The sequence below is a fragment of the Aquarana catesbeiana genome, linkage group LG01, assembly GCF_042186555.1.
Source record: "Aquarana catesbeiana isolate 2022-GZ linkage group LG01, ASM4218655v1, whole genome shotgun sequence".
NCBI lineage: Eukaryota > Metazoa > Chordata > Amphibia > Anura > Ranidae > Aquarana > Aquarana catesbeiana.
The window spans coordinates 743,333,414-743,348,219 of record NC_133324.1 but is presented as its reverse complement, the minus strand read 5'-3'; the positions used below and the strand labels follow the sequence as shown (position 1 = coordinate 743,348,219).

Below are 14,806 nucleotides of genomic sequence, written 5' to 3'. Positions count from 1 at the left end.
AAAGACGATCCATGAAACCCCAACTAATGGAACTGCAACGCCACAACATTATCTATCAATGGGGCTTCCCCTTTTCAGTCAGATTTAACTACCAAGGTACAATTTACAGAAGCAGATCAGCAGATGAACTACAACAAACCCTTTTAAAATTAAATCTGACAGAACCCACAAGCAGCAACTCTCCCACACGCAGAAGAATGGCATCATCTTCACCTTCAGGCAGCACTCAGAAAATTTCAGAACAAAATGGGAATCATCATTCTCACAAAAGAGGCCGTTATGCCACATCATCCATGGACCAAGAAGATTCAATGGACTGACATCCTATTTCCTGATATCTCTTCATTTATTATACTAAGAGATGGTTCTCTATAAAAAACCTGTATTTATAACTGAATGTAACTGCATTCTGATAGTCACACACTGTGTGGGATCATGTTACATTCCAGTTATATTTCTTATTACTTCTGATTCATATAGCCTTAGAATATATAAGTGAAATAAGGAAATTCTTGTTCAGTTATATATTATCAGGTAATAACAATAGATTTATTACTTTTTAGGACAAATATGTTCAATAATCCAGAAGTAATGGAAAAAAGGAGGGGTGTGGAGGCGCCAACTGTGGTAGCTTGTTTATGCAAAAATAAAAGTTAGTGTAACAATTACACTTACTGGTTCGCAGGGTGGAGGTGTTTCTTTGAGATGGAAAAGTGTCCTGGGATGTGCTGTTATTTTGTTTCCGGCTCAGATTTCATTCCTTCAGGCGTCTGGGTGTGGAGTCTGTACACAGGCTGAACTGCTGCATCCAGTGCATGGAAAGCTCCACGCTGACCACTCTGGAGTGCAGAAGAGGAAATGACGTCACTGATGCACGGCAAACGTCCAGGCTGGTGTTGGGGATAATGCAGGGAATGAAATCTGAGCCGGAAACAAGATAACAGCACATCCCAGGACACTTTTCCATCTCAAAGAAACACCTCCACCCTGCGAACCAGTAAGTGTAATTGTTACACTAACTTTTATTTTTGCATAAACAAGCTACCACAGTTGGCGCCTCCACACCCCTCCTTTTTTCAACATTGATTATCAACAGAGGTAATGGACACCCTCTGAGGATGGCTGCCTCCTCATTCTAGAATTTACCTGCCTTATTTTAATGTGCTATTATAGCTACCATTGTACTATTTACCTTAGACATCACAAGTTGCGGAGCGCCGGAAAACCCCCCCTTTTGTTTTCTCTGCAGAAGTAATGGAAGCTTTTTCTTTCTTTTCTTAAAACAAATATATTATTACCTAACTAGTTCCTAGAATTATGTTTTTGTTTATTCTAATCTGAAGCAATATAACATCAATTTTATGAGTTAACATATCTAAACAGTTACAGAATAAAATATGTAATTGTTTACTCTAAAAGGGTTAAAATCCCAAAATAATTCAAACTATCTTCATCAATACCAAAGTTATTAACAGTACCTTTCTAACTGAATTATTTAGCCTAGGGCAAGACTAACCATATACAACCACCCTGGAATAAATAATTTCAACAAAAACTATATTCTGCACTCCAATTAATGAAACATCATTTTGATGTCTTTTGACATAGCACTTCTCTCCTGTAAGCGGAAGATCCGTGTACCCCCATTAGCCCTCCTCATTCTCCCAACCATATTATGTGGGAGTGTGACGAAGGCACTTATTCCCCTGAGAGAGATATTTATTCTCTTTCACAGGTAAATTGTGATTACTTGCAAAAAATAATTTATACAATGTATCATCTAATCTCATATGTTTTTTGTTTACTCTTTACTCCAGAATTCACTGGTTTCTTTTCTATCTTTTCATCTCTTCAGTCCACACAGGTTGATCTGCGCAGTCAGCTCTGCATAACAAAAAGTAAGTCAAAACTATTTGATCTGTTGCCATGGCACCACTGAATATACTTTCCCTGAATGTTCAGGGAATAAATGTCCCTCAAAAAAGGACCAAAGCCTTCCGTACTTTCCATAACAAGAAGGCTCACATAGTATGCCTCCAAGAAACACACTTCACCAAAGATTCTACTCCAAAATATATTTCTCCTTTTTATCAACAAATTTACACGGCTTCTGCCTGTACCAAGCAAAGGGGAACTCTAATTGCATTTCACCGATCCACACCATTCACCTTATCATCAGAAATTAAAGACCCAGAAGTCCATACTCATGGGTTATATAATGGATACAGCAATCACGGTGATTTCCTACTACGCTCCTAACAAACAACCTACACCATTCCTCTCACATATATTACAAGTGATTAATACACACAAAATAGGAACAGTGATAATGTGTGGGGATTCGAACCAGGTCCTCCTCCCATTTCTAGATAAATCACCTTTTACACCATCCAAAATAACCTCTAGATTACCTTTTTCTCAACTTCTTTCCAAATACAATCTGGTAGATTCGTGGAGAGAAAGTAACCCAATGAAAAAGAAATTCACTTATTTCTCGCACCCTCATCAAACCTTCACCAGAATAGATCATTTTTTTCTAACAATAGGAATGATACCAGAAATTATTGCATCAGATATAATTCCGATTCCGTGGTCTGACCATAATGCAGTATACACTACTATAGCCTCAGCCATACCAAAAGCGCATGACCCAACGTGGTACTTACCGGACATAATGCTCAAACACCCACTACATCAGATGGCCATTGAACAAGCTTTAAAGGAATACATATCAATTAATAATACAACAGACATCTCCCCAATAACACTGTGGGAAGCTCATAAGCCTGTCTTGCGTGGTACAATACAAAGACAAATGGCACTATTTAAACGGGAACGCAAAAATCTAGCAAAAAACTAGAACTCAATTTTAATGCAGCCTACATATCATTTCAAGATAATCCATCTCAGAGTACAAAATCTCATCTGGAAAAATCTAGATTGGAATACGATCTATTTCTCACTGAGTCAGTTGATAAATCCCTCAAACGCTCCAAACACAATTTCTACATGAATACAAACAAACCAGGTACATATTTGGCTCGGGCATTAAATTCAACTAACAAATCTTTCAAACCAGTACGTTTGAAATTATCAAAAAATGTTTACACTTGTAATCCAGTTAAAATAGTCCATAAATTTCACTCACATCTCGCAACTTTATACAAGACAAACAATGAATTTAATCCTACAGAGGCTGAATCCTTCTTCTCAAAAATAACCTTACCTGAGTTCTCTCAGAATCAAAAAAGCAGTTTGGATGAGCCTATAACTATAGATGAAGTTGCTAACGCCATAAATACCTAAAACTTAACAAAAGACCAGGCCCAGACGGCTACTCGGCTTTATACTATAAAACATTCTCAGATATACTCTCTCCCATTCTCACTGAAACTTTTAACAAACTTCTAGATGGACATTCTTTTCGGCAAGAAACACTAATGGCAATTGTTTGTATGATCCCAAAACCCCTTTCTGATGATACTTCCTGTGTGAATTATCGGCCTATCTCTCTGTTAAACCTCGATATTAAATTATTAGCAAAAATAATAGCAAAACGCCTCAATAGCATTATAGGAAAATTAATACATAGAGATCAAGTAGGCTTCATGCCAAATAGACAGGCAGGCGATAATATACGCAGGGCAGTGTTATTGGCACATATTGCTAAAAAACGGAAAATCCCTTTATGTTTTCTATCTCTCGATATTAAGAGGGCATTTGACACAGTATCCTGGCAATATATGCAATATTCATTACAAAAATGGGGTTTTGGACCCCACTTTTTAACATGGATCAAAGCATTATATAATAAACCCAAAGCCTATATAAAATATGCTGGATACAAATCTGAAGCCTTTAATATCGAAAGAGGTACCCGACAGGGTTGCCCATTATCTCCCTTATTATTTGCCCTTATACTCGAACCCATGGCCCAATACATCAGAACAAACCAAACTATAACTGGCAATGAAGTAGGAGGTAATACACACGAATTATGTATATTTGCAGACGATATATTACTTTTTCTATCATCACCACAGGTCTCTGGTCCTAACTTAATACCAGCTCTTGATGGATTTGCAGCCCTATCCGGCCTTATGATTAATCCTAAGAAATGCCTAGTGCTTAATATTTCACTCACAAACATGGAATTGATCCCGGCTAGGGCTGCACTCCCATTCACATGGGCAGAAAAATCAATCCCAATCTTGGAATTCATTTAACAGCATCTCATTCTGACTTATTCTCAACCAATTATCCTCCTGTATTAAGACAGATCACAAATCTAAAAAAACAATGGTCGCAACTTCCTTTATCCTGGATAGGGAAGATTAATGCAATCAAAATGACTATTCTACCCAAATTGCTTTATCTATTCAGAGTCCTCCCTATTCCAATTCCTTCCTATTTTTTGAGAATAGTACAAAAAAGAGCAACTTCGTTTATATGGGGCTCTTCTAAACCACGTGTACCTATACACACACTACATCTTCCCAAAAATAAAGGAGGCCTGAGATACCCTAATTTTACTAACTACTACAGAGCAGCACATTTGGCCAGTCTGTCCAAATACCATGCAAAACAGGAAATCCCATTATGGGTATTTATAGAGGCTTCAGAAAATGACCCTCTATTAATATCAAATTTATTATGGCTTGATCCTAAAGACCGCTTTAAAATTCATAATCCCATAACTAAACACTTCTTATCTCTCTGGGATAAACTAAAAACCAAATATCAGTAACAATCTCCACACAATCCTCTCCTTTCTTTTATCAGAAATCCGGCCTTTTATCCGGCATGGATCTACCCAAATTCTTTTAAAGCTTGGACATCAGGCATTCAGACACTAAATGACTTCATAGCATCTAAATCATTCCTTTTATTCCCATCGCTTAGAGAAAAATATGATCTACCAAACTCTGAGATATTTAGATATCTCCAAATCAAAAATTTCTATACACCATTCCTAAAGGGGGATACACCATTATCCCAATTATCCATTTTTGAATCAATCTGTACAAAAGATCCATTTGCTAAAGGTACAATTTCATCACTTTATAATCAATTATTTGGAGTAGCAAATCTTAATAGACCCTCTTACGTTCAGAGGTGGGAGGAGGACCTGGGACGAACTTTAGAAGACACGGACTGGTCTAACATATGGCTCACATCTAAGTCATCTTCACCCAACATCTTAGCACTGGAGACAAATTATAAAGTCCTAACTCGCTGGTACCTTGTACCCGCTAGAGTGGCAAAATATTCACCTAATACCTCAGCTCTTTGTTTTCGAGGATGCCCAGAAATAAGCACATATTTACACATTTGGTGGACGTGCCCAGTAATCCAAACCTTCTGGAAGGAAGTCTTCGTGATTGCATCTAAAATATTTTTAAAAATAATACAACCAGATCCATATTTAATTTTACTTAATCTAAAACCGGAATGGTTAACACTCTCTCAATTCAAACTTATGATCCAACTAATAACGGCTGCAAAACAAACAGTGGCCAAGGCATAGAAATCTCATACATTGGTACTAGCAGAAACAATTCACAGAATTAATAATACAATGTCCCATGCTAAGATGGTAGCCATCGAAATCAAATTCCAAAATTTGAAAAACTTTGGCATCCTTGGATAAAACAACAGTTCCTGTCAAACTTCAATGACTCTGTCCTGTTGCCATGGTAACAGATTAAATGACTTACAGAGACACCCATTCTAAGGCTTCAAAGAGAACTAAAAAGAATAATAAACTGACGAGCGGGACAACCTTGTGGACCATACCTCTACCTTTCAACCCTTTTTCTTCTTTCTCTTTCCTTTTCTCCACCTTACGATTAAAGCTCATTATCAGAATTTATTTGATCTATATACACTCTACTTGTAAACAATATGTATAGTAGGTATAAATCATTTAAATACCTACAAAAGTAACTAAGGAAATGATATATATCTTTAATTTAGGTTTACGTGAACCCAATGTTTAATATTTGAAATTTCATGATATTTACCTATATAAACCCTACTGTAAAACAATGAGCTTACTTTATAGATCCTTGTAAACTTATTTTATGTATCTTTATAACATTGTATACTCAATAAACTTCTTTTGACAAGGAAACAAAGTCCTTCTTCAGGGAAAAAAATTGGAACTACCCACGGTGTAAACAGGGACACAATAAGGTGAATATGAGATATATATCTTCCACCGAACACCAACACACCGGGCCTCTTACCAAAGAGAATGGACCACTGAATTACAGGTGGTCAGACAGGCATAATACATCCATAACACCACGGCACCACTTCACTTGGATAGTAGATGGCTGGATCTTGTCGTCTCAACACATGGTAAATCCAAAGGTACATGCATAGAATACAAGAAGGCAACTTCTCATGGTGTAGCATGGATTTACCATGTGTTGAGACTACAAGATCCAGCCATCTACTATCCAAGTGAAGTGGTGTCGTGGTGTTATGGATGTATTATGCATGTCTGACCACCTGTAATTCAGTGGTCCATTTCATGCTTTTAGCACTGCATATATCCATCCTTTTGTTATTTATTGTTACCATACAATTTATGTCAGCTGCTTTATTAGTATTAGCGCAGTGATTAATTTTTAGACTATTGTTTACCTATTATTACCACTGCTATGGTAGTTGCCAGAAAGTTAATGGATTTAAAGTGATACTAAATACACACTAATAAATAAATCAAATAGTGCGGTGCTAAATTAATACAACATGATAGAAAATATACCGTACTTAATGTGCATAAAACGCTAATATAAGTTAATGATAATCAGGAGCTGGGAGGGAGGAGTGAGCTGGGAGGGAGGAGTCTGGTAATGGCGCTGGAAAGCTGCACGCTGTGAGGAGTCCATGGTCTCTCGCCCTGCCTCTTGGATGAACGATAGCTAGCAGTCTTGAACCCCCGCCAACCCCCCCACCGTCCCCGCCATCCTGGCTTCCTTGCACCCCTCATACGGACATCCCCCACCTCTCTGCTGAGAGCAGCGAAGATGAGGATTTCTTTCCCTACCGGCACGGAAGAAGGAAGCGTTTGAGATCCTAGCCATCCCTCCTTAGGCTATCGGCTGCTGTGCTGTGGTGCTGTGGTGGGCTCTGGTGCTGCTCGTGATGAACCTCGCTCGGTGTTCGGCTGTCGGGGGAGCCGACGGGAAGTGAAGGGGGACAACGAGTAGCCCCTGGAGGAGCATAAAAGACCCGAACGAGCGCACGGACGGAGGCAGCGAGATCGAGGACAGCAGGTGCTGGTGGATGCGCTCTCCTAAACCTCTCCTAAACCTCCCCTCCACAGATAAGTGTATATTTTTTTCTTTTTGATAAAAAAAAAACTAATGGTGGAAAAGGAAAAGGAAGAGAGGAAGAATGGAGGAAAAAATAATCAAATAATAAATGAGTTAAAAAGCGCCTGTAGTAGAAGGAAGGAAAGAAAGGAAGAGAGAAAGTAGAAGAGAAAACTGGGAGAGAGGAGGAAAAGGAGAGGGAAGGAAGAGAGAAGAAAAGAGAAATTTTAAAATAGAAGAGTCTGGGATATTGCGATACTAAAGGAAAGAGTCCATAGATGAAATATTGAGAAAAAAGGAGGAGGAGAAAGAAGGAAAAAAGTGGAAAAAAAAAAAAAGCTTGTGTATCAATGTAATACATCAAAAGAAAATCAGATGGTATAAAAGAATAGAATACAGATGTACACATATTAACACACATGTTTGTATGCTAAGGAAATGCCGTGGTATGCTGTGGTATGCTGTGATATGCTGTGATATTTTTGCTTAAATAATTGTTACCAGCAACAGAGTAATCCAATGAAAATGATCAGAGACTGTCTGATAAATAATAAATGATTAACGATCGATTTAGATTGGAAGGGTTTAGATACGATTAACTGGAAAAGTTTTTTTTTGTTTTTTTTATTGTTTTCTGCATCTATTGGTGGTCTCTTGTAGTTGTGTGTACAAGGAAAAGAGAAAATAGATCCTGGGGATATAATTCTAGACATATTTTGAGAGGTGGTTGGGGTTTTTTTTTTTTTTGATGAGGGGTAAAATGGCAAAAAGTGCCGGAGCGGTAGCTAAATCACCCCGGACTAGCTTAGGCCCTAGCCCTGGCCCCATGAACAGATATTTATCACAAGGAAATGGGGAGGGAGAAAGAAAACTGGGTATAAAGGGCCGACAGACAGACGCAAAGGAGAAGGAGAAAAAGAGAAAAAGGGTCAGAATAAGACAACAGTTGAAACCAGCCTACTTTCAGAAATCAGAATGGAGGAATGGAGGAAAGGAAATCAGATTGGAAGGAGAAGGAGGAAGGGGGGAAGACCAACATGCAGCTCAATTACCAACAAAATCTGATATGGAAAAAATGTTTGCGGCCCTAGAAAACTCTTTGAAGACAGAGATGACAACAATACATAAGGATTTGGGACATATCCTCTCAAGAGTGGAGGAAGTGGAGATTAAAGTAGATTCCCACTTAAAAATGATAAAAGAGTTGAGAGGTGAAATAAACATATTAAAAAAGGAACCTATAAAACAGAAGATCAAGAAAATAGAGAACGAAGGAAAAATCTGAGAATCCGAGGCCTCCCTGAGCCTACACAAGCAGAACATTTTATAGAAATAATGAATAAGATTTTTAACCCTATCTTAGGAAAAGAAGAAACCAACATAATAAAAATAGAAAGAGTACACAGAATAAGAAGACCCCAAGGGCTCTCAGTGGAGAAACCAAGAGATATAATTGTTCCATTTAAAAATTGGGAAGAAAAAAATCAAATCTGGATGAACCTGAAGAGAAAACCACCAATTGAATATGCAGAAGATAAGATACAAATTTTTCAAGATTTATCTCAAGAAACGTTAAGAAGAAGAAGGACGTTAAGACCTTTATTGAAAATCCTCCAAGAGCAAGAAATACAATACAACTGGGGTTTTCCTGCATGCCTGATCGCAAGGAAAAATGGAAGAAGTGCTAGACTAATATTTACAGAAGAGATCCCGGACTTTTGTAACAAATTAGAAATTCCACTACCAGAAAACTTTAGAGATGTAAGCAATAGGCAAGAACAACTAATGACACAAGATGAAACACAATGGCAACTCAAGAAACAGAGTACATGAAATAGCGTCATAAATAGAAGCTAAATGGAACTTGAGCTTTATAAAACAGTGCTATAGATCTACAATTATAAGAGTTATTATTATTTAAAGAGGGGGGGAGAGGGATGGGGGGGAGTGGGATGGGGGGGAGAGGGATGGGGGGAGTGGGATGGGGGGGGGAGTGGGATGGGGGGGAACGGGAACAAAAAGAGAAAAGAAAAAGAGAAAAAAGAAGAAAAGGAAAATATGTTAGAGGCAGGGAGGAGAGGCCGAGGCCTACGGTGCGTTCAGGGGGCCACTCTTTCTTAATATAGGTGAGAAGGGCCCAGTGCACCTTATAGATTTCCACCTCGGCCATAGGAGAGTAGAGGGGGCAAGGGTGCGCCCCACAAAATAAAAGTGCTCTCTGCTCTAGAGACCATGAGGTCAAATTACCAACACCAGGGTGGGGGTGGGGGGAGGAAAGGGGAGGAGGTATGGAGGGGATGAGGAAGGGTGAGGGAGGGAGGAGGTTTGTTTGTATAAGTCGATACAGTGCCCAAGTACCCTGGAATAAAGTTAAGGTTCCCACGCGTATCGACCCGGGGGGCTCCCCTCCCGGTCCTCTGGTCGGACCGGTTTGGGGGACCCTGGGAAGACATGCGGGGATTAAAAAGGAATGAAAAATACGAACAGTGTAAAAATTTTGTCATATAATGTCCGAGGATTAAACTCCCCAGGGAAGAGAAGCATAATGCTTCGAGAACTGGAAAGAAGTAAGGCTGAAATAATATTTCTACAGGAGACACATATTACCCAAAACTCAAATATCAAAATTTACTCAAGAAATATCCCAACATGGTTCTACGGAGATTCACCAATAAGAAGAGCTAAAGGAGTGGCAATTGGAATGGGGAAAAACCTTTGTTTTACAATAGAACAAAGAAAAGTTGACCCAGAAGGACGCTTCCTCTTTCTTATAGGTTCCATACAGGGTGTAAAATACACACTTGCTAGTGTATACTGCCCCAATACAAACCCTAAAAATATTTGATGGAAATATTAAAAGATTTAAAGGAATTTAAACAAGGTAAATTAATACTGGTAGGAGACTTCAATTTCCCCATGGACCACAGATTAGATAGTACCTCCAATGCAATAGACAGAGAATAAAGACAACGAAGGAAATTAAAAAAAAAATATATATGAATACCAATTAGTAGACCCATGGCAAATACAACAATATCTATTGGTGCAGGAAAAAAGAAGGAAAGAAGAAAAAATATGATGAGAATTATAAAGGAAATACATGAACTGGAGCAAAGGCATAAAAAGCAATTAGAAAAGGAAACATATCGGACTCTAATCCTAAAAAGAGATCAATTAAAGGAATGGATGGAACAAGAAGAGAGGAGGGAATATAACAGAGTACTACAGGAGAGATTTAAATGGGGTAACAAGCCAGGAAAATATCTTGCAAAAATGATAAGAAAAAAGAAGTCTCAAAATTACATCGAAAAGATTAAAAGCGAGATGTGGTAAACAAGACAACGGATATTGCATTAGCCTTTCAAAAATATTTCAGCTCATTATACGCGATAAAAAAACAGGAGACACATCTCGAGGAAGAAATAAGAAAAAAGAAGATACAAGATTATCTAAGAAAAGCAAATTTACCAAAAATACAACTTGAGCAATTAAAAGAACTGGGAAAAAATTAACGCAAGAGGAGATCAAATTGGCCCTAAAAGAAACTCCAGTAGGAAAAAGCCCAGGACCAGATGGGTTCACGATTAAAGATTATAAAAGATTTCAAGAATAACTGATCCCTAAGATGCAAGAATATCTGAATAATATAGGAGATGAAGAAGAAGTAAGACGAGAATCACTATTAGCCTACATTACAATTATACCCAAAGAAGGGAAAGACGGAACCAATTGTTCAAGCTATAGACCTATCGCTCTATTAAATGCTGATACAAAACTCTACGCTAAAATTTTAGCTACTAGACTAAAAAAATTAATACCACTTTGGATAAATCCCGACCAGACTGGATTTGTACTGGGGAGAGAAGGAAGGGATAACAGTCTAAAAACAATCTTGATGTTACGTAGGGGTAAACCAAGCGAATCCCCAGCTCTATTCCTGTTAATAGATGCAGAGAAAGCATTTGACAGGGTAGAATGGGGATTCATGATGGACACGTTGCGGCATTTGGCATTGGGACCAAAAATGATGAAGTGTATAACAAACTTATATAATGGTCCAATAGCAATGGTAAAGGTCAATGGTAGACTCTCAGCTTTGTTTGAGATGCAGAATGGAACACAGCAAGGATGTCCGCTTTCCCCATTATTATATGTATTGGCATTGGAACCATTTTTGGTGGCACTCCGAAAAATTTATGACGTCAGAGGAGTGAGAGTTGGAGAAAAAGAGCACAAAATTGCGACATATGCGGATGACATCCTAACTAACCCAAGAGTGACTCTGCCAAATATAATGAAAGAAGTAAAAGAATATGGGGAACTATCAAATTTTAAAATAAATCCGATAAAAACAGAAATATTAAATATTGGATTAGGGAAAAGGGAAGTCTTGACCCTCCAAAAAGAATTCCCATTTACATGGGTAAAAGAAGAACTAAAATACCTTGGAATTAAACTAACATCAACGGTTAAAAAAATCTACCCGGCAAATTACATTCCATTAATTAATGAGGTTAAGGAAGAAATAAAAAAATTAAGTACACAACCAATATTGTGGATTGGAAGAATAAATATGTTTAAAATGATGATACTACCAAAAGTAATATACAATTTTCAGATGTTGCCAATAAGGATTCCACAGAGTGTTTTCAAGATAATAAAAACAATATTGATAAAATACATCTGGCATAATAAAAAAACGAGAATTAAATTTGTACAAATCACAAGGAAAAGGGAGCACGGAGGATTAGCAACTCCAGACATAAATCGATATTATAAAGCAATAGTTCTGTCACAAATGATTGAGTGGACAAATGGAAATAGTGAAAAAAAGTGGGTGGAGATGGAAAACACAATAAGTAAGACCACATTGCACAAAAATATATGGATACCATGAAAGTTTAGATTAATGGATCCAGAAACTCATGAAATAACTAAAAACATTTTCAAAACTTGGGACACAGTACACGCGAAGAATGATTGGACATACAACTTACCGTTACTGGCACTCACGGGAACAAATTTCTTTACACCAGGGAAGGAGATATTCGCCGGACAAGAAATAAGAAATCCACAATTGAAAGATATTATCACAAAAGGTAGGATAAAAACACGATTAGAACTAGAAGAAATCAATGGGTGGAAGATAAGTGAATGGAATTTTTATCAATTAAGACACTTAGTAAATACTTTACCACATCCACTAAGAGAAGAAGAGAAATTAAGCCCCTTGGAAAAACTCTGTTTTACCCGAACGCCACTGAAAAATGGAATATCAAAAATCTACGGAATATTGACAGACTTAGATGGACAAGGAAGACCCGATTACATCAAACAATGGGAAAGAGAATTGGATTTAAAACTAGAAGATCAAAAAGTGGAAAAGATGATAGAAATGGGATATAATAATGCTTGGGATATAAATACCATTGAAATTAATTATAAATTCTTAGCAAGGTGGTACTTGACACCAGTGAGAACCCATAGATATCAACAAGAGAAAACATCTTTGTTTTGGAGAAACTGCAATCAAAGAGCAAAAAATGGTTAAAAAGTGAAAAACCAGATATAAGAGAGTGGTATGAAAAAATAGATTATTATTGTAAAATGGATTTGTTGAGAATTAGGGAGAGAGGACATTATAATAAGTGTATCAGCCTCTGGGAGGGTTGGATAAGATTTAAAACCTTGGACATAGATTTAGACAAGATGAAGGAAGGAGTAGGGTATTGAGTCAGAATGTTAAGGGACTTGAGGGAAAACAAACCAGTTAGAAGAGGGGGGAGGGGGGGGGAAGAAGGGGATGACAGAAAGAGAGACAAGGAATGGATAGAGCAACAGGGGTAGTTTTATATATTTAAGTCTTTTTTTTGTAATTAAAATAAATTAAATATTTTGAAGAATTAATAAAGATAATTTTGAATAAAACCACGATGATGTGAAAAACGAGATTGGACAAAATTGAACTGCGAAGTTAAAATAATGTCTCTCAGAAAACTTTCGCTGAAGTGGAAAAAAAAAGAAAAAATAAGTTAATGATAAAAATCTCAATTCATAAAGTGTAAAACTGTTAAATAAATTAAAATTTACATATAATAAGAAGTACACCAATATAATAAAATTAGTGTGTTGAAAAAACAATATTCAAATCCTATAAACAAATAATACATCCCGATTCATGAATTAAAAAAATCTAAAAAAATGTATTAATGTGTAACTTCCAAAAAAATCTAAGGTGTATGGCCCCATATCCAAGTGCAAATGAATGCTGCTCCCATCCAATAGGTATAAGCCATCCAAGAAATAAATAGTTGTTACATACATTGCTGATCACCACAATGATATCACCCGTGATATAAGATGAGGTTGGCTCCTTACCAGATAGTGTGAACCATTTTATATGGTGAACAGCCCATTTAAAAAAAACAGGATGTCTTCCTGTCACTCCTCATTCACTAGCTGCGGACTCGGCAATGTAATGCAAAGCAAGAAAACGACATCTCATAGCTCAATATGTTTTAAAAAAATCTGTATCTTTCATATAGAAGTGCACTTACATATTTTCCACAGTAAAATCGCAATAAAAGATGCACAGAGTGTCCCGGCAGTCAGATAAAAAAGTCATGTATAGACCCTGCCTGATGCACGTTTTGTCAAGGAATGACGTCTTTAGGGGAATTGTCCAAAAGGAGTCAGCTACCCTATCACTCTTATATATACAACAACAGAGACATCTTGTGGATAATTAGAAGATGGCACTCACAATAATGTTAATAATGATTCGAACACCATAAAATTGAAAAATATATATAAAAAATACACACACACACATATATATATATATATACAATACAGTTACTATTAAAACTAAATACAATTACAATAGTTTACCTTGAATAGATAATATCTGGCTTTGCACTTGCATGCAAAAAAAGATTTATTTTTTTTTTTACAATAAATCATTATAAAAATAAAAAACAACTGAGTATAAAAGAGAAGAGAGGTGCCTCTAAGTGTAGCAATACAGCTACATTTAATGAAGGTACAAAATTTACAACAAATTCACATGGTTGATGAATAAAACAGGCACATCCAAATATGCAGGCATCCGGGGTAAAGCTGTCCACATAGACCGTCCTCCTCACCACCATTGACGTTGTCCCTTCCACGCTGCGCTCCACGAGCGCTTCAAGTCTTGCTTTCAGATCACTCTATTGCAGAGTAGTCCCGGTCACGATTGCAGTCTGACAGCAGTGAGAGCCGGCGGTGCGGGGATGGTCTATGTTGACAGCTTTACCCCAGATGCCTGCATACTTAGATGTGCCTCTTTTAATCATCAACTATGTGAGTTGCTAAATGTACCTTCATTAAATTTGTGAATTGACATCTGAGTTTCCATTATTTCCTATGGGGATATTCACTTTGATATACAAGTGCTTTGGATCACAAGCATGTTTCTGGAATGAATTATGCTCGCAATC

General features: G+C 37.2%; 1 protein-coding gene across 3 annotated transcripts in view; it reads right to left on the bottom strand.

Annotated features, from left to right (window-relative positions):
- Nucleotides 1-14,806, bottom strand: part of TLR2 (toll like receptor 2) — a 43,163-nt gene that overhangs the window by 9,078 nt on the left and 19,279 nt on the right. The window contains exon 1 of one of the 3 annotated variants that reach the window (XM_073605374.1): nucleotides 12,323-12,461. The exons of the other annotated variants lie outside the window; for them this stretch is intronic. The gene's annotated coding sequence lies outside the window, so the exon portion shown is untranslated. Of the gene's footprint in view, nucleotides 1-12,322; nucleotides 12,462-14,806 lie in introns of those variants that run through there. 3 annotated transcript variants of the gene reach the window in all.